This window comes from Humulus lupulus, chromosome 3, assembly GCF_963169125.1.
Source record: "Humulus lupulus chromosome 3, drHumLupu1.1, whole genome shotgun sequence".
In the NCBI taxonomy this organism is placed as follows: Eukaryota; Viridiplantae; Streptophyta; class Magnoliopsida; order Rosales; family Cannabaceae; genus Humulus; species Humulus lupulus.
In genome coordinates this window covers 211,109,123-211,137,056 of record NC_084795.1, presented here as the reverse complement: position 1 = coordinate 211,137,056, position 27,934 = coordinate 211,109,123, and the positions used below count along the sequence as shown (strand labels likewise).

General features: G+C 44.2%; 1 non-coding gene and 1 pseudogene across 1 annotated transcript; one reads left to right on the top strand and one right to left on the bottom strand.

Moving 5' to 3' along the window:
• Positions 1-15,844: 15,844 nt before the first annotated feature.
• On the bottom strand, positions 15,845-15,951 carry LOC133828046 (small nucleolar RNA R71). The gene has a single exon (XR_009890691.1). It is a non-coding gene; the product is annotated as a small nucleolar RNA R71 (small nucleolar RNA).
• Positions 15,952-16,367: 416 nt separating this feature from the next.
• LOC133825369 (uncharacterized) overlaps positions 16,368-27,934 on the top strand; it is a 60,883-nt pseudogene continuing 49,316 nt past the window's right edge.

The window sequence follows — 27,934 nt, the reverse complement described above, 5'->3', positions numbered from 1 at the left end:
TACGTGGAGCATCGTGGTTGGTGACGGTACGTCTTCTGAGAACCGCATTAAATGGCCTAGCCTATACTCGGCCGTCGTTCTTCCTTTCGAGTTGTGCTCGTATCCTACATCAAGGCAATCCAACGACCCTCCTCATTTGGCCTCTTACGTATATAAAAGGGGTGGCCACCTTTCGCATGGGCTACCCGTTCATTTGAAAATTTTCTCATTTTCTTCATCTTCTTCTTCCTTCTCAGTCTCAAAAAACCCTCTCTTTCTTCCGGTTACTGTTCCCAGCTTTCCAGAAATTCAGGCACGAGAGCTCCTTTGAGACTTCGGTACCAGCAATCCTAGCAGGATTCCAACCCAGACGACCCTTTCAGCTTCACCACAGCAAAACATTCTGTAAGTCCTCCGTTTGTGCATGCTTTTAAATTTTTTCCTTCACTGTTGCTTAGGTAAATTGCTTCTGTAGTCGCATGCATTGTGTTGCTGGTTTTTTAGGCGTAGGTTTTTATCCTAGGGCACCGCCTGTAGAAAAACCATTTTAGTAGCATGACTCATAGGGTACATTCTCTGGGGAAATTTTCTGGGTAGAATTCTTGTATGCCTATTTGAAATAACCAGATTTTTAGGGTACAAAACCGGGTAGCTTAGGAGACACGCTTCACAAGTGGTTTTGCACTGTTTGCCTACTGAAACTTTCCTTCCAAGGCAAACTTTTACTCTGACCCTCCTGACACACGGATTTCGAGTAATCGGGGACCCGTTGGGAGGACAGGCGCGTGTTCATAGAACCGCGTGGTCTCACTCTCCACGGGCTGAGATTACCTCAGATCGTGTAAAGGGTCTCACTCTCCACGGGCTGAGATTACCTCAGATCGTGTAAAGGAAACACTTCGCGATAAATTATTTCTTATGCTTAGGTTGCCCTTTCTAAATTTTCTTCTTTTGTTCGTTAGGCGACCAGATGGGACCAAAGAAAACCGCATCCAAGAAGAGTGCTGGCAGCTCGTCTTCCCAGCAAGCCAACAAAGGGAAGGAGGTGGTCATAGACTCCCCAATCCCCACCTTCGGCCCAACCATGGAGCAGGAGCTCGAGGTAGGACCCGATGCTTTCTTTGAGGCCGAGAGGATCGCCTCGAAGGTCACCAACCAGGGGAAAGTGAATAAAATCTTCCTTTCCCACAACATTGAAATAGGGAGGGGCGCCCTAGACGCCCGACCTCCCCTCGAAGGTGAGCGGAGCTACGTGCCGCTCGATGAGGAGTACGCCGCTTGGAGCGACGAGCATTTCAAGGCTGGGGCCTTCCTCCCGCTGGACCAGTACTTCATGGATTTTTTTAATTACGTGAAGCTGGCTCCTTTCTAGCTCCCCCCTAACTCATATCGTTTGTTAGCGGGGTTGAAATACTTATTCCTGAAGCAGGAATGGGAGGTCCCCACACCGGCGGACATCCTCTACTTCTTTTGCCTCAAGGCCAGCCCGGAGCAGCGGGGGCAAGACGACGGGTTCTACTATCTGACCCGTTTTCCAAACACGGCTGCGGTCATCGAGCTACCCAGCCACCCAAACGACTTTAAAGACCGGTTCTTCATGTCCAAGGGGTTTCGCAACTGTGAACACCACTATTTCAACCGCCCTCGTAAGTACCTTCTACTCTTAGATTGAAAGTTGATTTGTGGATTAGCCTCTTTTATTCGTTCCTGACTTAGAAATAATCATGCAGCCATTTTCGCGAGGACGGCCAAGTCCGTGACCCTTGGGGGTCAGTATGAGACTTTGGCGGGGCTGCCCTCAAGCGAAAAGGATTATCGCCAGCTCGTGTCCGACGAGACGATGCTGGCGTGCAAGCTAATTTCTCTAGGCCAGACTTTGGCCTTGAGGAGACCGTGGGGTCTCCCTCCAGCTCGCGAGATGGAGCCCATCCCCGAGAAGGAGGCCGCGGAAGAGGAAGAGGACGAGGAGGATGAGGTGCCCCTCGTACGGTGGAAGCGGGCGTTGGAGGTCGCCCAAGAAGCAAACGTGGAGAGGGCCCAGTCCGGGGCAGCAGCCGGCCCCTCTGGCCAAGGTAATCCTTATCTGTTTAGGGATTTAGATAGGGCCACCGCAGACCTTCAGCTAGCTAGGTTCAATCCCAGCCAGCCCGTTCATCACCATCGAAATGACCCAGACCGCGATACATTCCTACTCCAATGCATTGACCAGCTCGTGCTGGGTTATGACATGAGCCGCCCTAGGGGTACTGTAATCGTAGATAATACCCTAGCCTTTAGGTCGGTCTTTTTTGAGGAGTATGGGACCAACCTTCGGTCGTGGCCCTCCCTCCGGGAGGGTGTAGTAGCTCCGGGTCTTAGGCAGTACGTAGAAGAGTCTATTCCCGAGGCAGATTCGGACCCAGAGCCTCTCCCAGCCCCCGAAGTCGTTATCTTAGACTCCCCTGCTGCAGCTCCGGGGCCGGTGGTCGTGACCATAGATTCCTCCTCTAGTTCGGAGGGTAGGATCCCTTTCAATACATACTTGAGCTCTGCTTTCCCTTTTATTTTCGTTGCCTTACACAAACATTTTTACATGTATTCTAATGCTTTGTTGTTTTTGCTTCAACAGAGGGGATGTCGCAGGCCGGGGATGACAACCTACGAGCTATGTTCCAAGGGAGCAATCCTCCGTCTGGGCCTCTGGTGAAGATGCTTTGGTTGACGAAGTAGACCGTTGGGACATCCTCTAAGTCCCCGGCTAAGGGAAAGAATCCAGGCCCTTCTGCCACTGAAAAGGTGCCTCCACCCCCTCCTGCCGCAAAGGAGATGGCTCCACCTCTCTCTCGACCTCCCGTCCTTGGTCGGGAAAAGGAGGCGGCCGCTGGGACCTCGCTAACTACGCCCATCAAGGTGCGCGTCCCGGTGAATCCCCGGGCCTTGGAGAAGATCCCCGCGTCTTTCGGGGGATGGTCTATGAGACGGCGAGCTACACCGTGGACCACTATTACAATACCACCAAGAGGGACCTGCGGGAGATTGAGACAAGGAGCCCGGAGAACATGATGGAGTCTTCGCTGGGGATGGCTCTCATGGTAAGTTGGCCTTGCCATTGGTATTCCTTGCTCGTATGCATCACATGTTTTTTTTTTCTAACGCAGTTGCCTTATTATCTTTTGGTCTTGTAGGGTGCTTTGGCTCTTCACCGGAGCATATCCCGATCTAGGGCTAGGCTCGAGGATACGAGGAGCGAGCATCAGACTGCCCTGGCCGCCCTTGCGACTGCCAAGAAACAGGAGCAGGACGCCAAGGACGCCCTGGCAACCGCGCAGGCTGAGCTGGATGCATCTCGACCTAAGCTGCTAGAGGCCGAGTTCACCAAGGTCGCCCTGGACGCTACGAGGGTGGAAGTTGAAGAGGCTAAGGTCGCCCTTGCGGAGAAGAAGGCCGCGCTTGCGGCGGAGAAGGCAACCTCCACCACCTCCATGGAGAACATGCTGTACCACTGCTGGGCCTTCAACCCAGAGGGTGACTTTTCCTTCTTGGGGACGGAAGCGTGGGAGTCTTTCCTCGGAAAGTTCAAAGCTTGCCTCCAACAAGAGGCGCCCTCCGAGACTGGGGAAACTCCAACCGCGACCGAGTAGGACGGCGAGGTGGTGTCTTCAATAGAGCGACTTGGCGGGGCCTAGGAACTTTCTCCTCTTTTTTATCCTTGGCATTTTTTTTGTAACTTTATTTTATGAGGTTTTCTAACCTCGAGACAATTGATTTTATCAACTTTATCTTTAATTGATTTACATATTTTTGCCTCTAAAAACTTAGTTCGCGTTAATTTTTTTATTAATATCTCATGCTTTTTTACAAAAACAAAAAAAAACAACGATCAATCAATTTGAATTAACTTCTAAGTTTTAGGACCTGGTTACATCCAGGACGTTAATTTGAAAACTTAATTCGCGTTAATTCTTTATTAATATCTCGTGCTTTTTAAGAAAAACAACGATCAATCAATTTGAATTAACTTCTAAGTTTTAGGACCTGGTTACATCCAGAACGTTAATTTGAAAACTTAGTTCGCGTTAATTCTTTATTAATATCTCGTGATTTTTAAGAAAAACAACACTCAATCAATTTGAATTAACTTCTAAGTTTTTGGGCCTGGTTACATCCAGGACGTTAATTTGAAAACTTAGTTCGCGTTAATTCTTTATTAATATCTCGTGCTTTTTAAGAAAAACAACGATCAATCAATTTGAATTAACTTCCAAGTTTTTTAGGACGACCTGGTTATATCCAGGGTACGACTTAGTTCGCGTTAATCCTTTATCAATATCTCGTGCTTTTTAAGAAAAAAAATGATCAATCAATTTGAATTAACTTCTAAGTCTTTAAGATGACCTAGTTATATCCAGGCACCATATCCCCCCAAGTAATTAGGAAAGGGTCTTCCGTGGTTACTTGAGATTACATACACAAATATACACAATAATGGAAAAAGATTTAATTCTCATTACTTAATAAACAAAAGATGGCCTTTCTGATTAAGCCTTACAAAGGTATCACTGATAATATTTCTTCAAATGGATAGCGTTCCAGGTTCGCGTGCTTCTCCATTAGGCCGAGCTAACTTATAGGTTCCTTCCTTAATGACCTCGGTTATTTGGTATGGCCCTTCCCAGTTCGATACCAATACTCCATCTTTGGGATCTTTACTGTCTAAGAAGACTCTCCTGAGGACCAGGTCGCCAATGCTAAAGGCACGCTTTCTGACCTTTGAGTTGAAATAATGAGTGATCTTTTGCTGATAATACGCGAGCTGGAGCTGTGAATCTTCTTGTCTTTCATCAATCAGGTCGAGGGACGCGCAGAGCAATTCGTGATTGTGGTCCTGGTCATATGCCTGGACTCTATGCGAGGCTACCTTTGCTTCGACAGGAAGGACTGCCTCACTCCCGAAAGCTAGGGAGAAAGGAGTATGACTTGTCGGCATTCGATGCGAGGTCCGGTATGCCCACAGTACCTGGGGGAGCTGTTCTGGCCAGACTCCCTTGGCTTCGTTTAGTCTTTTCTTAAGGCTCGCCTTTAGTGTCTTATTGACGGCCTCAACCGGCCCATTTTCCTGGGGATAGGCCACGGAGGAGAAGCTTTTTACAATGTCGTGCCTCTCACAGAATTCAGTGAAGAGGTCGCTGTCGAACTGCGTTCCATTGTCTGATACGACTTCTTCGGCAGTCCGAACTGGTAGAAAATGCTTTTGACCACGAAGTCGAGGACTCTTTTTGAAGTGATTGTTGCCAAGGGTTTTGCCTCTGCCCACTTGGTGAAGTAGTTGATAGCCACCACCGCATAACAGACTCCTCCCTTTCCAGTAGGGAAGGCGCCAACCAAGTTGATTCCCCAGACCGCGAATGGCCACGGGGACGAGATCATCTTTAGCTCGACTGGGGGAGCCCGGGCAACTGTGGCAAATCGCTGGCACTTGTCACATTTCTTGACGTAAGAGATCGAGTCTTTTGACAGAGTGGGCCAGTAATATCCTTGCCTTAAGACCTTCAGGGCCAAGCTTTGCCCCCAGTGTGATCTCCGCAAAAACCCTCGTGCACTTCTTGCAAAATGGTCTTCGCTTCGCCTGGCAGAACACATCATAGGAGGGGTAGAGAATGCCCACGCCGGTATAGTATCCCATCTACTACTGTATACCTTGGAGCTTGGTAAAGTACCCGCCTTGCGTCATTACGCTCTTCAGGTAACTTCCCTTCGGTGAGATATTCGAGGATGGGGGTCATCCAGGTCGGTCTGGCATCGATCATCTCGACCTCCGCCCTGACTTCTTCTATGCTTGGTTTCTCCAAGAACTCTACCGGTACTAACCCCAAAGTCTCTGTCTCCCCGGAGGTAGCGAGCTTTGCGAGGGTGTTTGCGTTGGCATTCTGCTCCCGAGGTATATGCTCGATTGAGCCCCGTTCAAATGCAGACAGCTCGAATTTTACCTTGGCCAGGTAAGCAGCCATCTTGGTTCCCCGTGCTTGGTATTCACCTAGCACCTGGTTTACCACGAGCTGGGAATCGTTGTAACACTGAACGGAGTTGGCCTTCAGCTTCTGGGCCACCCTTAGCCCGGCCAGTAAAGCTTCGTATTCAGCCTCGTTGTTAGATGCCTTGAATCTGAATCTCAACGCCGAGTGGAATCTATGTCCTTCTGGGGATATCAAAATGATTCCAGCCCCAGATCCGTTCTCGTTAGATGAGCCATCTACTAAGACCTTCCATGAGGCCTGGACCGAGGTGGCCTGGGGTGAATCTTCCACAGGATCTTCTTGGAATCCTGTGCATTCTGCCACAAAATTAGCCAGGGCTTGGCTTTTTATTGCAGTTCGTGGAATGTACAAAATCTCGAACTGGCTGAGCTCAATAGCCCACTTCAACAGACGTCCCGATGCTTCAGGTTTTTGCAAAACCTGCCTTAAAGGTTGATCGGTTATGACATGTATTGAGTGGGACTGGAAATACGGCCTGAGCTTTCGGGAGGCCGTAATGAGGAAGAAAGCCATCTTCTCCATCAACGGATATCAGGACTCATCTCCGAGAAGCCTCTTGCTAATGTAATAGACTGGCTTCTGAGCCCGGTCTTCTTCTCAGACCAATACGGCACTAGCTGCGTCTTCTGTGACAGCCAGGTAAAGTAAAAGAGGTTCTCCTGCCGTTGGTTTGGACAATACGGTCAGCTCGGCTAGATGTGCTTTCAGGTCGAGGAAGGCACGTTCACACTCTTCGGTCCACTCGAACTTCTTATTCCCCCGGAGCAGGTTGTAGAATGGCAGGCACTTGTCGGTAGATTTAGAGATAAACCAATTAAGGGCTGCCACCCTTCCTGTCAGGCCTTGAACGTCCTTTCGCGACCGAGGTGAGGGTAGCTCGAGCAACAACCTGATCTTATCGGGGTTTGCCTTGATTCCTCTGGTATTGACAATGAAACCCAGAAATTTTCCAGATGCGACCCCGAAAGTACACTTCTGCGGGTTAAGCCTCATGTCGTATTCTCTCAATATCTTGAAGCATTCTCCCAGGTCGGAAACATGGTTATCGGCAGTTTTTGACTTGACCAGCATGTCGTCAACGTACACTTCCATGTTCTTTCCGATCTGGTTGGAAAACATCTTGTTTACCAATCTCTGGTATGTAGCTCCGGCATTCTTCAGCCCGAATGGCATGACCTTGTAACAATAAACGTTAGTTGGGGTCATGAAGCTAGTGTGCTCCTGGTCCATTGGATTCATGGCGATCTTATTATAGCCCGAGTATGCATCCATAAAGGACATGAGCTCGTGCCCCGCCGTGGCGTCTACCAATTGGTCGATCCTCGGCAAGGGGAAACAGTCTTTGGGGCAAGCTTTGTTCAGATCGGAGAAGTCGATGCAGGTCTGCCATTTCCCGTTGGGCTTCGAGAACAACACGGGATTGGCGACCCAAACTGGGAACTTAGCTTCTCGGATAAAGCCACACTTTTTTAGCTAGGCTACTTCCTCTTCTAGGGCTTCAGCTCGGGTTATTCCTAGGCGCCTCTGTTTCTGGGACTTCGCAAGCATGCTCTTATCCAAATGGAGGGTGTGCATGATGATGCTCGGATTGATTCCCACCATGTCCTCATGAGAACATGCGAACACGTCCAGGCTCTCCTGCAGGAACTTAATCAGCTCCGCCTTCCTCTCGCCACATAGGTTTTTCCCGAGCTTTACCATCCGTGAGGGATTCTGTGGATTGATATTTACCTCCTCGAGCTCTTCGATAGCTTGGAGCTCAGATTTATCCTCGCCTATTCTGGGGTCAATATCATCACTTAGGAGGATATTTTCCCCTTCGGCACTCTGAGGTTTTTCAATCTCAGGATTAGGCAAAGGTTCCTGAGATTCCTCATTTCCACCTTGGACGGTCATTGTTAACTGCCCGAGTTTTAATTTTCCCTTCATGGAAATGTTGTAGCATTCCCTGGCAGCAAGTTGATCGCCACGTACCGTGCATATCCCCGTGGAAGAGGGGAATTTCAGCGCGAGGTGGCGGATGGAGGTAACAGCTTCAAACGCTATTAGTGTGGGTCAGCCCAAAATGGCATTGTACGCGGCGGGGCAATCGATGACCACAAACTCGAGGAGTTTCGAGACTGTCCGAGGTGATCACTAGCTCGATCATTCCTATTGCCGCCGATCCTTCTCCAGAGAATCCGTAAAGCATCATGGAGGTGGCTTTCAGCTCGGTGACAGACAAACCCATCTTCTCCAGCGTGGACCGAAATAGTAGGTTTACCAAACTCCCATTATCGACCAACACTCTCCTAACCCTCCGATTAGCGAGCTGCACTGCTACGACCAGAGGGTCGCTATGAGGGAACTGGACGTGGCTGGCATCTCCTTCAGTGAATATGATTGGTTGCCTCTCCAATCGTTGCTGCTTTGGGAGATGCTGCTCAGGGACGAACTCCACTTCATTATGAGCCTTAAGTTTGTTGATGTATCTCTTTTGGGCACCTCTGCTCGTGCCAGCCAGATGGGGACCTCCAGAGATCGTGGAGATATCTCCTCCTATCACAGGAGGAGGGACGTCCTGATCTACCCAAGACTCGGGCTGACTGGCCGGGACTTCCGGAGCTGGATGGCCTGCGGGAACTCTATTCCGCGCATACTGAGCCAAGGGCCCGACTCTGATGAGAGTTTCGATCTCATCCTTCAGGTGTCTACACTCATCGGTATTGTGGCCAATGTCGTTGTGGAACCGGCAAAACTTGGAAGGGTCTCGCTTACCCTTCTGGTGCTTTAGCGACTCCGGCTTCTTCCAGGGAAGGCGAGCAGAATTTGCTAGGAAGATGTTCTCCCTAGAGTGGGTGAGCTTGGTATAAGTCGCGTATATTGGCTTAAATTTTTCTGCGGACTTGTTCTTCTTTGGGCCGTGCTAGTTACCCTCGCTGTTCCCCTTTCTCTTGCCTTCACCAAACTGGTTATTCTGTGTAACGGTCTGGGTCGCTGTCGCGACCTCCGTTCCCACTCCAGTGGGCTGTTCAGGGACCTGGCTGGTTCCTGCGGCTGAGGCTTGCGCCTCCTCCAGGTTAATCCATCCATGGGCCCTATTTAGGAATTCGTTTACGGTGTTGAATCCCTTCCTTTGTATCTCTTTCCAGAGTCCCCCTCCGACTAGGATCCCAGTCCTCAAAGCCATGAACTTGGAGCTGTCATCTGTGTCCCTGGCACGAGTAGCGACGTTCGCGAATCTGCTCAAGTAAGCCTTCAAGGGTTCGTCGGGTTGCTGCCTCACGTTTTCCAGGGTGTCGGCCTTGTCGCGGGCAGCCTGGGAAGCTCGGAATGCTCTCTTGAAGTCAGTGGAGAAGGTTTTCCACGAGCTGATTGACTGTTTTTTACTCTGTTTGAACCATTGTCTGGCCGGCCCAGTCAAGGTGGATGGAAATATTAAACACCTCAGCTCAGGGCCAATGTTGTGGGCCATCATCAAGGTATTGAACATGCCCAGATGATCTGATGGATCCCCGTCTCTGTTGAATTTGGACAAATGAGGCATACGGAAACTGGGTGGATATGTCGTTGCTGCTATGCTGGGGGGTGAAGAGCTCCAGTTTGTCCCCTGAATCATATTCATCTTTTTCTTTTTATGATAGGAGCCTCCTCACCAGCTCCTCCAACTGAGCCAGCCGTTCAAGGGTTTTGTCCTGACTTCCTTGGTTGTTCCGGGGCTGTTCAACAGCTCCAGATCCATTGTATGCGTTTGACGGGTTATTGTCCCTCCTATCTTGAGATAGGTTATACGGGACGTTCCCGTTGTCGCGTACCTCGGACAGGTCTTCCCTTTGGCGAGCGTGGCTACCGTTCCTCACCGGATCTCCCCTTTGAGAATTTAGACGATACGGAGGTCGCCCCTCGGGGCGGCCTGAGGACTTTGCGCCGAGCTCAAACGTTGGCGCAGGTCTCCACCGGAAAGGTCACTTCGACGGCTTCCGGTCCAATAGCTCCCATTTGAGAAGCTCGGAGCCCACCTCTGGGGATGAGGATCCGGGACTTCTCTGGGTGCCCGACTACGATGGGAAGGTCTGGCGGAAGGTGGATTTCTCCTACTGCTCCCATGAGCTGGAATATCTTAGACTGGTTGAGGAGGAGACGGGTATCTAATCGGTGAAGGAGGATGTCTGACCGGAGATGCAATTCTGGTCCCGTCAAGGCGGATCAGGTTAGGTCGGGCCCGCTCCGCTCTACCCTCCGCTGAGTCCTGTGCTTGGCGGTTTGAGCAAGGCGCAGGACGGCTGGCCGGGGCGGGCTGACGCTGTGAGCCCTCCCCGGATCTCCTTCGCGAACTCCCTCGAGCCCTCCTGGGTGCACTCGAGGGCGGAAGTCAGCTGGGAGTTGAGGTCTGGACCTATCGGCTGTACTGTTTGTAATGCCCCAAATTTCCTAATGAGGTTTAGGACCTTGATTAGGAGGCCGGGAGGGCCATAATTGATTTATTATAGTATTTAATGATTATATGCATGTTTACGTGAATTATATTATTATATGATGGTGAATGCATGCATATGGGAGAATTTATTATTGTGAGGGTATTTTGGTAATTTGGCCACTGTGGGCGTAATTGTATATTTTGGGTGCATGATTGTGATTAATTAATATAGCCACATTATAAGGTGGATTGGTTCGAGCTATCGACATGAGACGATCATGAGATGTAAGTGTTCGGTCTAGTCATAACGGGTTTAAGCTCGGGGATCGGGGTGAGTCTCGGGGTGATATTAATGATTATAGCGTTACCGGGGATTTTAGGGTAACGGGATATGAATTATTGGTTTGAGGATATTGAGATTAGCGAGAATTGGGAAGCGTTAATTATGATTAACGGGTTAAGCAAAAAGTACCAATTTTACCCCTAGAATGGTTTTAGAGGCTTAAGATGACACAAGGGTAATTTGGTCATTTTAGGGGTGGATATATATGATTTAGAAGGCTGCTGGCTGTAGAAAGTGGTAGATTAAAACAGAACAAAACAGAGACTTGCTTACTCCTCCCCGTACATTATCTTCTTCATTTCTCCTTTGGTGTTCTTGAGCTCTAGGAGAGGTTTCAAGCTAGGAAAACTTAAGGCTGGGTTGGTGGCTTGATTCAGCTTGTGAGGGAGGTCCAAAACCAGTTTCAAGGTGAGTTTTAGACTTTGGTTTCAGGTGTTGCTCTGTTTTCATTTTAGTTTTCAGCTCATGATTTTTTGATGTAGAAAGTGGGAATCAAAGGGAGTTTTTGTGTTGGTTTGATTGGGATTTGATGAGGGTGAGCTATGGGTGTTATTTGGGGGTTTAATTGTATGATTGGAGGAGGTTTGGAGTTGATTTGAGAGGCTGGTTTGAGAGGGAGAACGCAGGGTTAAATTTCTGGTGCGTGTGGCCGTATTGCTGGTCTGGGCTGGGCGCCGCGGCGCAGCAGGGGTGCGCCGCGGCCCTTGGCGTCTGGCAGAGGGAGAGCCCTCTTTGTTTGAGGGCGCGCCGCAGCGCAGCAGGGGAGGTCCGCGGCCTTTAAGGCTATTTTGACCAAAAACATGTTTTTAGCTTGGGGATTCAAGCCATAAGCCTCGAGGTTGAACCTAGTACCCGGTTAAGTGGGGATTGATGTCCCGGAGGCTAGATATTGACTTGGGAACTTATGTTGATCATTTTTATTAATGATACCTTATATTTGGTTATGACTAGGTGACCGCTAAAGGACTAAAAGTTGATCGTTCTCAAGGGTCGTTCTTTTAATCGTTCTAGCTCGACATTGAGGTAAGAAAACTGTACCCTGTGTATATGAGACATGCATGGCTATTATTGGTGTATGCCAGTTGGTTATTATGTATAACATGCATGGCTATTATGATGCATGTTGGTTGATTATTGAGTATGACATGCGTGGTTATTATTGATGCATGTCGGTTGGTTATTATGTATGACATGCATGGCTATACTTGATGCATGTTGGTTGACTATTAAACGTGACATGCATGGCTGTTATTGGTGCATGTTGGATTGCTGGATATATTGCATATGATGCATGAGAAACATGTGATTAGGACATGCTTTGTATATTGGGTATGATATTGTTCAGAGCTTGAGCCTCTGTGGTTGTGCATGGTCCTAATTGTACCGGTATCTATTTAGTAAGCATGCTAAATACCTTGTTTATGGATATTGAACATGTGATATATGATTGGTGGCATGTCTTACTTGTGAATGACACTGACTAGTTAGGGACCGACTCTAAAGTCGAGAATCACGCATTGAATGGCTCTATGGCATTAATGCTAGACTGACCCTAGGATCGAGGAACTTATAAGCGCTTGCCTGGTCTACGACTAGATGACTATAGCCAAGGTATATGACCCCGGTGACCGTTTGTCACATGTCTAAGGGACGTTGTCCATAGTTTCGACTCTAGAGTCGTGAGGAAGGTTATGTTGGTGACTAATCACCTTACACCTGTCCTAATCAAACTTAAGAAAGAATCACTTATCAGTTAAGCCCTGGTGATCCTATCGTCACATGGCTAGAAGGAGCGATGCTCATTATTGTGACTTTTGGCTATTGTCACCTATTTGCTTGGACTGATAGTCCCGAATGGTTATTATGATCGATGTTGATATTATATCATGTTATCTGTTGGTATTATACCATGTTATCTGTTGATATTACGTCATGTTATCTGTTGATATTATATCATGTTGAATTGTGTTTTCTTGCTGGGCTTCGGCTCATGGGTGCTACGTGGTGCAGGTAAAGGCAAGAGGAAGCTGGACCATCCTTGAGTTGGAGAGCTTAGGTGATGACGTGTACATATGCAGCTGCTCGTCCGCCACGGCTGAGGTTCAAAGTGGAACTAGGGTTGAACCCTGTTTTTCCGCTTAGAACGGCCTGTTGTAAATATTTTCTGTAATAAACTCTGAAATTATATTTTTGGGATCCCAATGTATATATTAAACGTTCTAGTGAAACGTTACATCTTAACCAAAATGTTTAATCCCTAAATCGCTAATCATACTTAGTTCACGATTTTGGCCAAACGACTCGATTAGCGAGTTTAGCACTGTTTACAAGGCACACCGTAACGGTCCCAGGAGTTGGGGCGTTACACTGTTGCTCGGCCCTAGGTGGTTCCTCAAAAGTGGTCTCCCAGTGGTGCGATGTGGGAGTAGAGTTTGAGGTCGTGGGTCTGACCGACCGGCTAGGCCTTAACCGATTACCCCGGCGGGACTTATGAGTCTCGCCTTGCCTCTTTCCGACGTTAATGTCGGTTGTAAGAGGGGGTATTCGGGCCAACACCTCTTGAATCTGCTAGTTAGCTTTCGCCAGCTGACTCCTCAGCTGGGCATTCTCCATTTCCACCGCTATGTAGAAATCTGGGTTTGGATTGGGTTGCCAGGGAGCCGAACTTCCAGTGTCATCTTGGCCTATTGGCTGCTTGCCCGGCCGCTGCTGAACCTCAGGGTTCTGACCTTCGGAAATGGCGGCATGATGGGCCTCCTGCCCATCACGTGGGTCCGTCTCGTTACCGTGTCTTGAGCGAGTGATCACCATGGTTGGGTATTTTTGATAGCTCCACTCTAAAAGGCTCTCAATGAAAGCACCAAACTGTTGACGCGGTTCTTCGCCAATAGATGATTATTAGAATAAAGAGTGAGATTAGTGCTAAGTGATGAATCGTAACAGATGAATGATCTTAAAATAAAATGGTGACACGAATACTCTTTTTAGGTGGTTCAAAGGTTAAAATCCTTCTAGTCCACCATCCAATATTATTGCTATCCCTCTAATATTCTTTACAGGGTATTTCTTTACACAATAGAATCCAACCCTTTGCAACTCCCAGGGTCTCCATATTTATAGGGAGAGGGCCCCTGGGGGTTGGCAAGGGGGGTCATCTCGTGACCTTCTTACCCATCATGTTACTTCTGTGACATTCATGATTAATTCCTAAAACCTGACAAATGGAGTGTGGTCTAATCAATAGGTAAGGGGGATAATGGGCCGCATGACCCAACCCAATCGTGGGTGCCTGAACACGCACGTTTGTGCTGCGTATCCGAGAATTCAGGGATATATCAGACACGTGATGTCTGATATATGCATGTTTACATTGCGTGGTTGACTTTATAAGAGGTCAGAGGTGCCAACTCAAGCTCGTACCTCAAGCTTGATGTATTCTTAGCCCGTGGTGTCCATTCTTCTGACCCGACCCCTTAGTAATCTTAGTAAACCTTTGGTTACCTCGAGCTAAAGAGGTAGGACCTGGTAACAGTAGCTCCGGGTACGTGGCATCCACGTGGCTGATATAATTATGTCATCCCTCAGCTCGCTAATAGCCTGTGGATAATTAGGGCGTACAATATATATATGTATATTTTTCTTCTCTTCTTTTACTTTTTTTCTTTTTTTGATAAAAAAAAAATATATACATATATAAATATTCATATATATATACATATCTATAAAATAAAAGTAAATAAACAAAAAACCAAAAACATAAAATATATATTTATTCTTATTTCTATCTTTATTTCTTTTTTTCCCATTTTCCTCTCTTTTGGTTTAAAAAAAAAACCATATATATTTTTTCTATTTAGCTAATTCTTACTCCATTTTTTTTTCTTAATTTCTATTCTATTTTTTTAGTTCAATACATATTTAAAAAAAAAAGATTAATCTTGCTATTCTATCTTCACTTTAATTTTCTTTTCTTGATTTTATTATTATGTTGTTTATTTTGTTGCTTAGTTTAGGATTTTCCTTTTTTTTTCTTTTTTTCTTAGTTTTCCTTAGAATTTAGGTTTAAAAAAAAACAAAAAACAACATAAAATTGCATAAAAGTATTCATAAAATTTCAATCATAAAACGCTTAGTATTGGGACCAATTGTGTAATATTATAAATGGTAGAAACCGATATTGTTCTGTCTAGAAAGATTGGTTATTAAATAAGGTTTGTGATAGCGTTACCCTCCACACTTACCTGGAAACCTCGGGGAGTTCTGTCTAGGAAAGTGTGGGCCTAAAGCGGTACCTTGGCAACCTTCCCAATCGGCCTGGGAACATTTCAAGTATCTACCTTTGCACTATTACATTGTTGAACTTATTACTATAAGAAAACCAAGCTTGTTCTGTCAAAATAAGCAATTTCACTCTGCTTAAAGGTTGTTTGGTCGAAAAGGTTGACTTGTGATCCACCATACTTACTCAGTAACCTCGGGGAGTTCTAGTAAGGTGTTGGAGATCACCCGAAAACCTCCAAATCTACCTGGGAACAAGTTTAACAAAAAAAAATCAAAAAAATAAAAAAAATAAAAATGACATCAAATAAATCTAATTCTGATTTCCAAGAGTGGATGAATCATCACGAAACTTCTAGTGACACTTCTTCCAATTCATCTGCCACTCCTACTGGAACTCCTTCCACCAATCCTGCTTCTCCATAAACTTTCGCTGATAATAACCCATTCGCAATGGTTCGCAGTGATGAAATCCAACCAAGAACTCTCAATGACTACCTCCATTCTACTCGCACTTCCACGCCTTCATGCATTATCTTCCCTCCTAATATGCCCACATTAGATTTTAAACCTGGCATGATTCAACTCTTGCCCACATTTCATGGAATGGAAAATGAAAGCCCATACGTGCATATCAGAGAATTCGAGGAGGTAGTAGCCACGTTCTATAACCGAGCCGAAAATGCCGATGTTGTGCGACTGAAGTTCTTCCCTTTCTCCTTGAAGGATAAAGCCAAAAGCTGGTTGTATTCTTTGAGACCTAGGTCGATTGGAACTTGGGAGGAGATGACCAAATCTTTCTTTCTGAAACACTTCCCCAGCCATAAGACCAATAGTCTAAAATGACAGATTTCCACATTTTCCCAAAAAGACAATGAAACGTTCTATCAAGTCTGGGAAAGATTCAAAGATCTGTTAAATCAGTACCCGCACCATGGATATGAGAACTGGCGTTTGGTCAGTTACTTCTATGAAGGCCTCATGAGTCATGAGCGCCAGTTTGTAGAAATGCTATGCCGAAAAAGAGCCAGACGATGCTCTTGAATATCTCGAAGAAACCCCAAAAAAGTCTCACACCTGGACTAGTCCAAGTGCTACTGACAACACCAACCGACACAACCCATCAAGGATCTATCAACTTTGAGAAGAGGATAGTGTTAAGGCCCAACTCGAAGCTTTGAAAAAGCAGTTTGAGGTCTTAAAGACGAAGAATAGCCAAAAATCGCACATGATCGCTCAAGCGGAACCGCAGGAACCTTGCTTTGTTTGTGGAAGAACGGAGCACTTAGCTAAGGACTGGTTAGCTTTGAATGAAATGAGGGGGGTTTATGAGGATCAATGCAACGCCTTAGGGGCATATAACAAGCCATTCTCCCATACGTACAACCCTGGTTGGAGAAACCACCCAAATTTCAGTTGGAGAGATTCCAACCAAGCTCAATCGTCTGGAGGCCAATGGAGAAATGAGCAGCAAGTTCAACCATCAAAGGCGTATTCTGCACCTCAATACAATGCTCATCCACAACGAAATTCTCTCGAGAACACTCTTCATGCATTCATGGAGGAACAATCCAAACTGAATCGCCAAATGATGGAAGAAATCAAGGAAATGAAATGTCAATTCTCAAAATTGACTGAATCCTTGGCCATTCCGGAAAAAGGCAAACTTCCTTCCCAACCGAAATTCAATGTGCAAGGCCAACACATGGTCCAATCTTCAAATTCCAATGATCAAAATGTCAAGGAAGTGAATGCCATCACGACGAGAAGCGGTAAAACTCTGCAAGACCCACCCATAAAATCCAACATTCCCAGTACTCCAAAATTCATTTCCGAAAATCCAACACTCAATGCCACTCCAAGAGTACTATTTCCCCAGGCTTTGAAACCTGTTGGGAAACTTCCTGATAATCGAGCTGAACTCCTTGAGCACTTGACACAAGTGAAGATTAATCTTCCTTTGCTTCACATCATTAAACAAGTGCCCGCTTATGCCAAAATCATCAAGGATCTTTGCACTGCAAAAAGGAAGCACCATGTCAAGAAGACTGCCTTCTTGACCGAGCAAGTGAGTGCGGTGATTAAACAAAAGGCACCGCCGAAATACAAAGATCCTGGTTGTCCCACCATTTCTTGCCAAATTGGGACCCATGAAGTCAGCCAAACCTTACTTGATCTTGGTGCGAGTGTCAATCTCATGCCCTATTCTGTATACTTGCAACTTGGTCTTGGAGAAATGAAGCCAACATCTGTTGTACTACAACTTGCTGATCGTTCCACCAAAAAGCCTAGGGGTATCGTTGAGGATGTATTGGTTCAAATTGAAAAATTCTATTACCCCGTGGATTTTCTTATTCTTGATACCCAATCTGTGGTGAACATGGAGTCTAAAATTTCTATTATCCTCGGAAGACCATTCCTTGCTACTACAAATGCTTTGATCAATTGTCAGAATGGTCTAATGAAGATATCATTTGGAAACATGACTCTTGAAGTCAATATCTTCCACATCGGGAAACAACCCCGAGAAGATGATGAATGCTACCAAACATTCATGATTGACTCTTTAATTCCCGAGGAGGTTCAATTGCGAAGTAACTTTGATAATCTTGATGAGCTCCTCCTTCTGTCTGACAACGAAAGTCCCAGTTCTATTGAGTATACTCTTGCAGTATCAGATCGCATAGACTCACACCATAGAAGGACTCAGTTTTGGAAACCTCGCTTTGAAGAGCTACCTCGCGAGAGGGCACAGCCAAAAACTTTAGCCGAAGAGGTTCCAATTGTTCAATTGACCCAACTTCCAAAGGGGTTGAAACATGCCTTCTTGGGAAACGGTGAAACCTTTCCAGTTATTATCTTGCCCAACCTTCAAAATTCTCAAGAATTGCAGTTACTCGAGCTATTGCGAACGCATAAATCTACGATAGGTTTGACACTTGTTGATATCAAAGGTATTTGCCCTTTAATTTTCTCCCATCGAATCAATCTGGAGGACGAAGCCATCCCTCGAAGAGACCCTCAACGGCGGCTGAACCCACGATGAAAGAAATTGTAAAAAATGAAGTTTTGAAATTGCTAGACGCTGGTATTATTTACCCGGTAGCAGATAGCAAATGGGTCAGTCCTACTCAAGTCGTGCCCAAGAAATCTGGTGTCACCGTTATAAAAAACGAAAAAGGGGTCCTTGTCCCCCACAAAAACGATGACGAGGTGGCACATGTGCATTGATTATACAAAATTAAACGCCGCCTCCCGCAAAGATCATTTTCCACTCCCATTCATTGATCAAATTCTTCAACGTGTAGCTTATCATCCTTTCTATTGCTTTCTTGATGGCTATTCTGGCTATTATCAAATTGAGATTGCATTAGAGGATCAAGATAAGACCACTTTCACTTGCCCCTTTGGCACCTTTGCTTTTCGGCGTATGCCATTTGGCTTGTGTAATGCACCAGCTACGTTCCAAAGATGCATGATGAGCATCTTTAGTGACATGATCGAAAAATCAATGGAAGTATTCATGGATGACCTGACCGTTTTTGGAAACTCCTTTGAGACATGTCTTCTTCATCTTGAAGCTGTTTTAAAATGATGCATTGAGAAAGGACTTGTACTCAATTGGGAGAAATGTCACTTCATGGCATAGTCTTAGGCCACATTGTTTCTGAAAAAGGAATTGAGGTTGATCAATCCAAAGTCGACCTTATCTCCAACCTTCCGACTCCTAAGACTGTCAAAGACGTTAGGTCATTTCTTGGTCATGCTGGTTTCTATAGGAGGTTCATACAAAAATTTGCAATGATTGCCCATCCACTAAGCAACCTCCTAGCTAAAGATGCAACTTTTGAATGGACACCTAAGTGTGAGGAATCATTCTGAACGCTTGTCAATTCACTCACTTCCGCTCCCATCATTCAGTCACCCGATTGGAGTCTTCCTTTCAAGATCATGTGTGATGCCAGAAACTTTGCTGTGGGAGCTGTGCTAGGACAACGAAGGGAGGGGAAACCCTTTGTTGTCTACTATGCAAGCCGAACTCTCAATAGTGCTCAAATGAACTATTCCACTACTGAAAAAGAGTTGCTTGTCGTTGTCTTTGCCCTTGACAAATTCCAATCTTATTTGATTTGATCGCCTATTACGATCTTCACAGATCACTCCGCCCTTAAGTATCTCCTTTCCAAAAAGGATGCTAAGGCGCGATTAATACGGTGGATCCTTCTCCTGCAAGAATTTGACATAACGATCAAAGACAAGAAAGGTGTTGAGAATGTCGTCGCAGACCACTTGTCCCGACTTGAATTTAGCGATCCTGCTGACGGTCCACCTATTCATGATGATTTCCTCGATGAAAAATTGCTTTCTGTTGCTAAGTTACTGTGGTATGCTCACATTGTAAACTACTTAGTAACAGGTGAACTCCTATCTGAATGGAGTTCACAAGACAAACGCAAATTTCTGGTCGAGGTGCACAATTTCTTTTGGGATGACCCATACTTATTCAAGTATTGCCCCGACCAAATCATGCGAAGATGCATCCACGACGATGAGGTGTCTAGTGTGTTGAATTTTTTCCACAATGATGCTTGTGGTGGTCACTTCTCTGTGAAGAAAACCACTGCAAAAATCTTACAATGCGGTCTTTACTGGCCCACGTTGTTCAAAGACACCAATGATTTCTGTCGTTCTTGTGTAAGGTGCCAAAAGTTAGGACCCTTGTCCCGTCGGCACATGATGCCCTTGAACCCAATTCTTGTTATCGAAATATTTGATTGTTGGGGGATAGACTTTATGGGACCATTTCCACCTTCTTTTGGCTACCTTTACATTCTCCTCGCTGTGGATTATGTTTCCAAATGGGTCGAGGTTGTACCATGTCGAACCAATGATAATGCTACAGTTGTCAAATTCTTGAAAGAAAATGTGTTGTCAAGGTTCGGTACCCCTTGCGCTATCATCAGTGATCAAGGCACTCATTTTTGCAACCGATCCTTTGAGGCTCTTATGCGCAAGTACGGTGTACTTCATAAAGTTGCAAATGCCTATCATCCACAGACCAATGGTCAAGCTGAGTTAGCAAATAGGGAGATAAAACACATTCTGGAAAAGATGGTAAATCCCGACTGCAAAGATTGGTCTACACGCCTTCTAGACGCTCTTTGGACATACCACACTGCTTTCAAGTCCCCTCTTCGGATGTCTCCCTATCGGCTTGTCTTTGGAAAAGCCTGTCATTTACCTGTCGAGCTCGAGCATAAAGCATATTGGGCTATCAAAGCCCTAAACTTTGATCTGAATGCCGCCAGTATCAATCGCAAACTCCAGTTGTCCGAAATTGAGGAGTTGAGAAACGATGCATATGAAAATTCTAGGATTTATAAAGAAAAATTGAAAATCGCTCACGATAAACAAATCCTGCGAAAATACTTTGAGCCAAATTAGAAAGTGCATTTGTACGATTCTCGCTTGCACTTGCATCCTGGTAAACTGTGATCGTGATGGACTGGTCCATTTGTAGTGAAGCAAGTATTTCCCAATGGTTCGGTGGAGGTCGAGGACCCAACCGATGGGAGAATTTTTCGCGTCAATGACCAAAGACTGAAGCATTACATTGAGAGTGTGAGTCGTGTTGAAGAGGTCCCAATCTATACACTCTGAAGTTCTGTATGGTTTGTTGTTGTTCTTTTTATTTTTATTTTTCATTATCTTTATTTTTCTGTCTTTCTTTTATTTTTGTATGCTTTTCGTTTTGGGGTATTGTTACCAGGCTATTTTCGCTCTCGCCTCATGGACATGGTCATCATCCAGGCGTTCTCTTTCCTTACCTTTTTCATTACTTATTCATTTTGACATTGAGGACACTATCTGATTTTTGGTTGGGGGTGGTGAGCATGCATTGGCTTTCATTTGGAAAATCTTATTGTTACGTCATTAGCATTCATTTGGAAAACATTATTGTCTTGTTGAATTTTTAAGTCAACTTTTCTCAAAATTATCCAAGCATGAGTACAACTTGTTGGTTTGAGTCAGTTCTTACTATGTTTAGCTATTAAGAAGTGATTTTCAAGGTTCTTTTGTGCACTTTCCAAACATGTGATAAATTGGTTGTTAACACAAATAGTTGAGAGAAATTTCAAGTTTAAAGTTTTTCATTTCATGGTGAGTTGTGAGAGTTGAGAAAACAACTTTTTGAACTTTTATTGATCATTTGAGTTGGTAAAGTCACATCTTTGGAATTTAAAACATGACATTTACTATAGGGATGTTTTTCATTTAAGAAAAGTCTTTGTAATAAATTTGTGTTCTATTTATTGTATTTGTAATTTCCTTTTTATTTTTGTGTTGTCTCTTGTCAAAAAAAAAATAATGAAAAAAAAGAAATTAAAAAAAAAAGAGAAGAAAACAAAAGAAAAAGAAAAAATAATAAATAAATGAAAAAAAAAATGAATGAAAAAAAAAGAACAAGAGCAACACTTCCTTCTATTATTTTGTAGTTGTTGAAAAAACAAACATATATATATATATCTATTACTATTATTTTGTGTAATTGCATTAAAAAAAATTATTATCATTATAGTTCACTTTCTTATTTATCATTGTTAGTTAGTTGTCATTTTGTTCTTGGAGTCTTCTCATGTAAATCCCAAAGGTTTTTTGTCATTTGAATTCCAATAAGTTGATTTGCCTAGCTTGTGATCAATATTTGTTCAAATTGCTTGTCCTAAAAAGTTTATCTTTTCTCATTTGAGCATAGACTGTTACATTTCCAACTCCAAGAGTGTAATCCTTCCCATACAAATACTTTCAATGCCCGTGAGGAATTTGGAGTTGAGATCTTTATACTTTTGAGATTTTTCGATACTATTTGTGTTATGACTTGTGATAAAAAGAAGATGGTTTGGTGCACACACACACACAACTCTGAAATCGCAACTATAGTAGCTTAGATAGTAATTTCTGACTTCTTGCTGATACTTTGAAAATGCTTAGATGATTTTGCTTGGTTTGACCTGATTATTCAATTTGATCATTTTCTTTTTCGCTTGAATTGCTAGGGACTCGCAATAAGCTGGTTGGGGGTTGTGATTAGTACTTAAAAATGACATTTTACTAAGCTTAAAGTTTAAATTAAATTAAGTTTTAATTAATATTTTCTTAAATTTATTTTGATATATTTCTTTAATGGAAAATATTAATTTTAATTTAATTTGTAAAAAGTATGTTGCATTTTAACATTAATAAAAGCAAAAGAAAAGAAAAAGAGAAAAGAGAAAAGAGAAAAGAAGTGAATTAAAAATGGCATTTTTAAGGAGTAATTGTTGTTTTGTAGCAGCCGACCCAACTGAAGGAGAAGCCCAGGCCCGTTGGCCCAAGCTGCCAGCCCCTCCATAGCCAGGTGCCGCCTCCTCCTTGCGCCACACGTCCCAACAGTAACCCAGGTGCCGCCTCCTCCTCGCGCCATGTGTCCAGCACTACCTCCTTCCAAGCCTCTTTCAGCTCCTTCACTTCACGACAGCAAGCTTCACTTCAGCTAAAGCCCAACGCAGGCCCAAGTCCCTTCCTTCAGCCATGCACCTTCCAGCAAAGAAAATAGCTCCAGCATCAATTCGGCCCAAAGAGCCCAATTTCTCAGCAGCCCGCCTACGTGTCACCTCCTCATTGGCTGGAAATGGGTCAAAACCCACCTCTACCACCAGCCACCTTCAAACCATATTTTGTGGGTGTTGGGCCTTGCAAAATTGCCATTATGAGTTTTAAAGCTCATCTTTTTTTGGTGTCTTTAAAAAAGAACATTTTGACCATACACCAAAATAGCTAGGGTAATATTAATAATAAGATTTGATTTTTTTTAAATCATATTTTATTATTAATATTTCAGATTTATTTTGTAAACCCCATTTTGTTGTTTAATTTCTTTTTAGTCCTTCTCTCCATCTATAAATAGGGACACTTTCTTCACATTTGGTATGTAATTTTGAGAGTAAAGAAACTATAGCAAAATTTCTACTCACTTTCTTCTCATATTTTCTTCTTAGAATTTTGTGAGAATCATGTGCATAATGGCCTAATCTTCCTAGGAAGGTTAGGGATGATTCCATATGCTAGTGATGTTATTTTGCTACTTTGATTTACTATGTTCTTAATGTAATATATTTGAGTTATTTATGTTCTTTCATCTCTATCTTTATTTTGTTATCTTTATTTACTTATGCTAATAGTATATAGGATTAGTCATGCTTTTTCTATGTACTTCTAATTAGTAAAAGTAATATTGATACCTAATTTTATATCTAATCTTTTATTGCATTATTGCCTTTGGGTATTTTGTCATTTTTAGATTTTTCATAAGATTAACATTGTGCTTTTAAAGTAAAGAACTGTAACGCCCTGTGTAACACCCCAATTTGCTAATAAGGTTTAGGACCTTGATTAGCGTGCCTGGAGGGCAATAAGTGAATTAATATGCTAATATATGAATTTAAATGAATTGTGACTAGAATGCATGTTTAGGTGGTATAAATATGCATGTGGGCCCCGTTTGCATGATAGGGGTAAATTGGTACTTTTAGCCCGTTGAGGGGATAAATGTGATAATTGTATTATGTGGTTTGTACCACGTGAGTGTGGTAATAATAATGTGATGCACGTGCCGAGACGGTCCTAGAGAGCTAGATAACTCAAAAGTTACAACGGGATTTCACACCCGGATCAGGAGGAGCCTAGGGTTACTCTGGGGAAATTTCGTGAGTTGAGTTGAGAATTTGTGGTTAATGGTTATTGGTGATTAGGTAACCTGCGTAACCATTAGTAACCGCTAAGAGTAACAAGTTTAGATGGAAAAATGGTAGAATTGTAATATAGGTGAAAGGACAAGAGTGCCCTTGAGGTTTAGTTAGAAAAAGGAATTAGATGGAAGGGTGAGATGGTCTTTTGGCAAGGATTTAGATAACTTCAGTTGAGAAGAGAAGTCATTCACGTTTTAACACTTAGGCATATTATGTTTTGGCTGAAAGTTTGAGGAGAAAACTAGAAAAAAAGGAAAGGAGGAAGGGAGCTGAAATTTGAAAGACCTAGGAGGAGAACCAAGTGGTTGGAGGCAATTAAACTTGATCATAAACCAAGATTTCTCTGAGGTAAGGATTTATCTCTATTTTGTTAAGTTTCTAAGCTTGATTTCTAGAGTGTTAGCATGAAAATTGAAAGTTGGTGTGTGGCTGTTTGGTGGATTCTTGGGGATGAAGCTTGCCTAGGTTCAGTTTGGGATTAAGAGGGATTTGCTTGGAGTTGGACTTGGAGAAGGCTCAGGGGCGAATTTCTGCTTGAGGTAAGGGTTTTATGCATCTCTGTTATATATTAGCTGCTGTGATTCAAGTTTCTGGTTTATTAGTTTAAGTTTCATAAAGTTTCAAGCCAATTTGTGAATTGGGGATTTGATTGTGTGTTTAGGCTTGTTGTTGATGTTTCTGAGTTGTTAGATAGTTTATATGGGGTTTTGGATTGAATTTGGGGCTTAGGTATGCCTTGGTATTGATTTGGGAGTGTTTTGGCTCGGGAAAATGTTGGGGAAAAACCCAGATTTCTGGGTTCGCGAAGGAGCGTCGCGACCCTGTTCTTGGGCGCCGCGGCGCGAGGCTGCTTCAGGATAGGGGAAGGCTTTCTGACTTGCTGGGCGCCGCGGCCCTCTAGGGCAATGTCGCAGCACTAGGCTATTTTCAGAACATGGAATTTTGCAATTTTGAGCTTTTGCTCCGGGGGTTCGGGGGATGTTTTCGATGAATTGTTTTAGGAATTTGAGGATTCCGAGAGTGTGGGATTGGTCCCGGGAAGTCGTTTTGGATTGGTTTGTATTAAAGGATGTTTTATATGTGTTGTGACTAGGTCTTCGGAGAGGCTCGGGTTAGAGGACCGTGCTCACGGCCTTGGTGCATCGGAAAGCTCGGGATACAGGTAAGAAAACCACTGTTCCCATAGAGCTTGTATGCAGGGCTGAGCCCAATATGTCTGAATTGCAGGGCGTAGCCCTTTGATTGAATTTGTTAGTATTCAGTATATGTTTGTTATGCTATGAATGCGATTAGATGAATGTTCGGCGAGAGCCGGGAATGGTGCAGGCCGAGGTCGGCAGGGGCTGGGAACGGCGTTTGGCACGTTGAGTGCAAGGCTGAGTACGGCAAGGGGCCGGGAGCAGCGTTAAGCACGTGGAGTGCGAGTTGCCAGGGTGAGACCCTAAAGGATACCTGGGATATCCTCACGGTGTGGATCGTGAACCCAGGGCATGGTAAAGCGCCTGGGACGGCATGGCCGTATGTGTTTAGCCTATTGGTGGCTTGATTATATTCTAAGTGTTTGTTATGCACATGTTAACTGTTTGTGAGGGTTTTCTTGCTAGGCTTCGGCTCACGGGTGCTCTGTGGTGCAGGTAAGGGCAAGGGGATAGTCAACCAACCATGAGTACGGAGAGCGTGAAGCGGCGTGTACATGTTTGGCCTGCCTGGCTGCCACGGCCAATGGTTTTGGGAGATGATTGTATTAAAACCTAGATTTTGTCGTCTAGTCGACTCAAATTTGTTAATTATATGTTGTAAATATTTCTAAATAGTATCTTGGGATCCCAAGTGTCAAACTCTCAACGATTTATAGTAAATGGAATTATCTTCAAAGTTTGTTTCGCTGTTTATGATTTAACTACACTTTTGGCCTAAAAATCTCAATTAGCGAGTTGAATGCATGTTTAAAACTCATTTAGTAACGGCTCTAAGGAAGTAGGGCGTTACACCCTGGATAGCCAAGACTGTTACACTGTGTACTTATAAAGGTGCAAGACTTGGTAATCAAGTCGTTATTTAGAAAACGTGTCACTAAACATGTAAGAGCTAAGGTTAAAAAGGTTTTGGTCTCAAAAGACTCATTTCATATATTTAAACTGTAGTAAACATGGGATCTCATACAGAAACAAAGTTAGAATAAGTTTACAGACTCCCAAAAGTACATGAGTATTCACTAGCCATACTAAGGAAAAACAGAAAGTCTTCAGGTTTCACGTCCTTGCCTAGACCTCAACCGTGGCGGCTGAGCACCTGGCTTTGTACATTCTGCTCGCTGAGCTCTCCAATCAGGGCTGATCTAACTTGCCCTTGCCTTTACCTGCACCACGTAGCACCCGTGAGCCAAGGCCCAGCAAGAAAACATCATAAACAACTCAAACAATAATAACAGACAATTAATTCATTATGCATGTATTCCCATCAGATAATCCCCAACAAATATTTAGCATATACAATCAGATTCAAGATATAATCAATCATATATTACACCCATATCACATAGTATTCAGGGCCGACAACTTAGGCCGCACCCTCTGTTTAACCCACTGACTCCGGCCCGCTTAAACCGAGCTCAGTGCATAATAAGCTGTCCTCGGCTACCAGTGGCCGAGCCGCGCCCTGTGCGCTAGTGTAACCCTTGGCACCCTTAGGCCGCTGGTTCACTAAATGGCTTGCATGGCATAATACCATCTTTTCAAGCATTTACAATAGGGAGCCCTTAGTCCCGTCACATATATTCAACCAGGTGCAGTTTTCTTACCTTTAGTCTGTGCAATTAATGAATTACGAGCAACGCCTCTCAAGCACGATCCGTTTCCGAACTTAAGCCTTTATCACCTAGTCACAACCAAAGTATAAGGTTCCATTAATACTCCGATATAGGTTCCCAGTTACAAAACTAACTCTCGGGAACCAAATTCCACCAAGCACGGTGGTGAAACCAATCCCGAGCACACTAGACAACTTTCCCGTGCCTAAAACCCTCAAAAACTCATGTGTGCAACCAAAGGCTGCGGCCCCTGAAGCCTAGCCACGACCCTAGCCTCAAAACAGAACCACTCCCATGCTGAACCACACACGCGCCACGGCCCTTGCTTTGGGCGTCGCAGCGCCTTCCCATGGCCGAGCCTTCTTGGCCCTTTTTCATCCTAGGGCCGCAGTGCTCTAGAACAGAGCCGCGACCCTCCCCTTTGTGCCCAGAAAACCCATCATTTCTAAGCTTCAAACCTCACCTTAAACCATCCCAAAGCTCCCCAACTCACAACCAATTAATCCCAACTCCTTTAGCATGACTTAAACAACATAATTCCACAAAAAACACAGCCTAACACACAATAATCTTCTCCTTTCAATTTCTGAAGCTCAAGAGCTATAAACACTCAAACCAGCCATTCAAACCCAATTTAAAACCTCTAAACCATGAGTTGAAACTTACCTTTTCTGTTGAATCACTTCACCAACCCAAAGACAAGCTAAGTCCCCAAGTTTCCTCCTTAATTCTGCCTTAAAACATCAAAACCATATTTGCTTCAACACTTAACCAAAACCCAGAATTCTAACCACAGAGAAGAAAATTAAAAGCTTACCTTAACCATGTTTTAGTTCTTGATTCATCCCTGAGCTAAGCCTCCAAATCCCCACCTTAATCCTCAGAAATTCCAGCTTGATTCCCTTAAGTTTTCTGTGTTTTTCCTTCCCTTTGTTTTCATTGAGAGTGAGAGAGAACTGAGGTAAAAGTTTTAGTCAGTTTGTATTTTCTTCTAAAAGCTTCCTTATGTCTATCTTACCCGTTAAGTTAATCCCGAGGCTCGGGGTGCCGGAACCGTCCCCGAGGCCAAAATGGTAAAATCCCTCAATATTCCTGCCTAGACTTCCTAACCTCAAATATATCTCCATATATTTATTTTCATGACCCGATAGTCCAAATTGCTACCCGCTATCTAAAAATACCCCCGACTTATCCAAAGTCATATCTTAAGTCCCGTTGTGACTTTTCCCGCTATCTGACCCTAGAATCGTCTCGAGCCGTGCTCTGCGAACCTGTCCACATAATAATGTGGTTCTCACATATTTATTTCATATCACATTATCACAT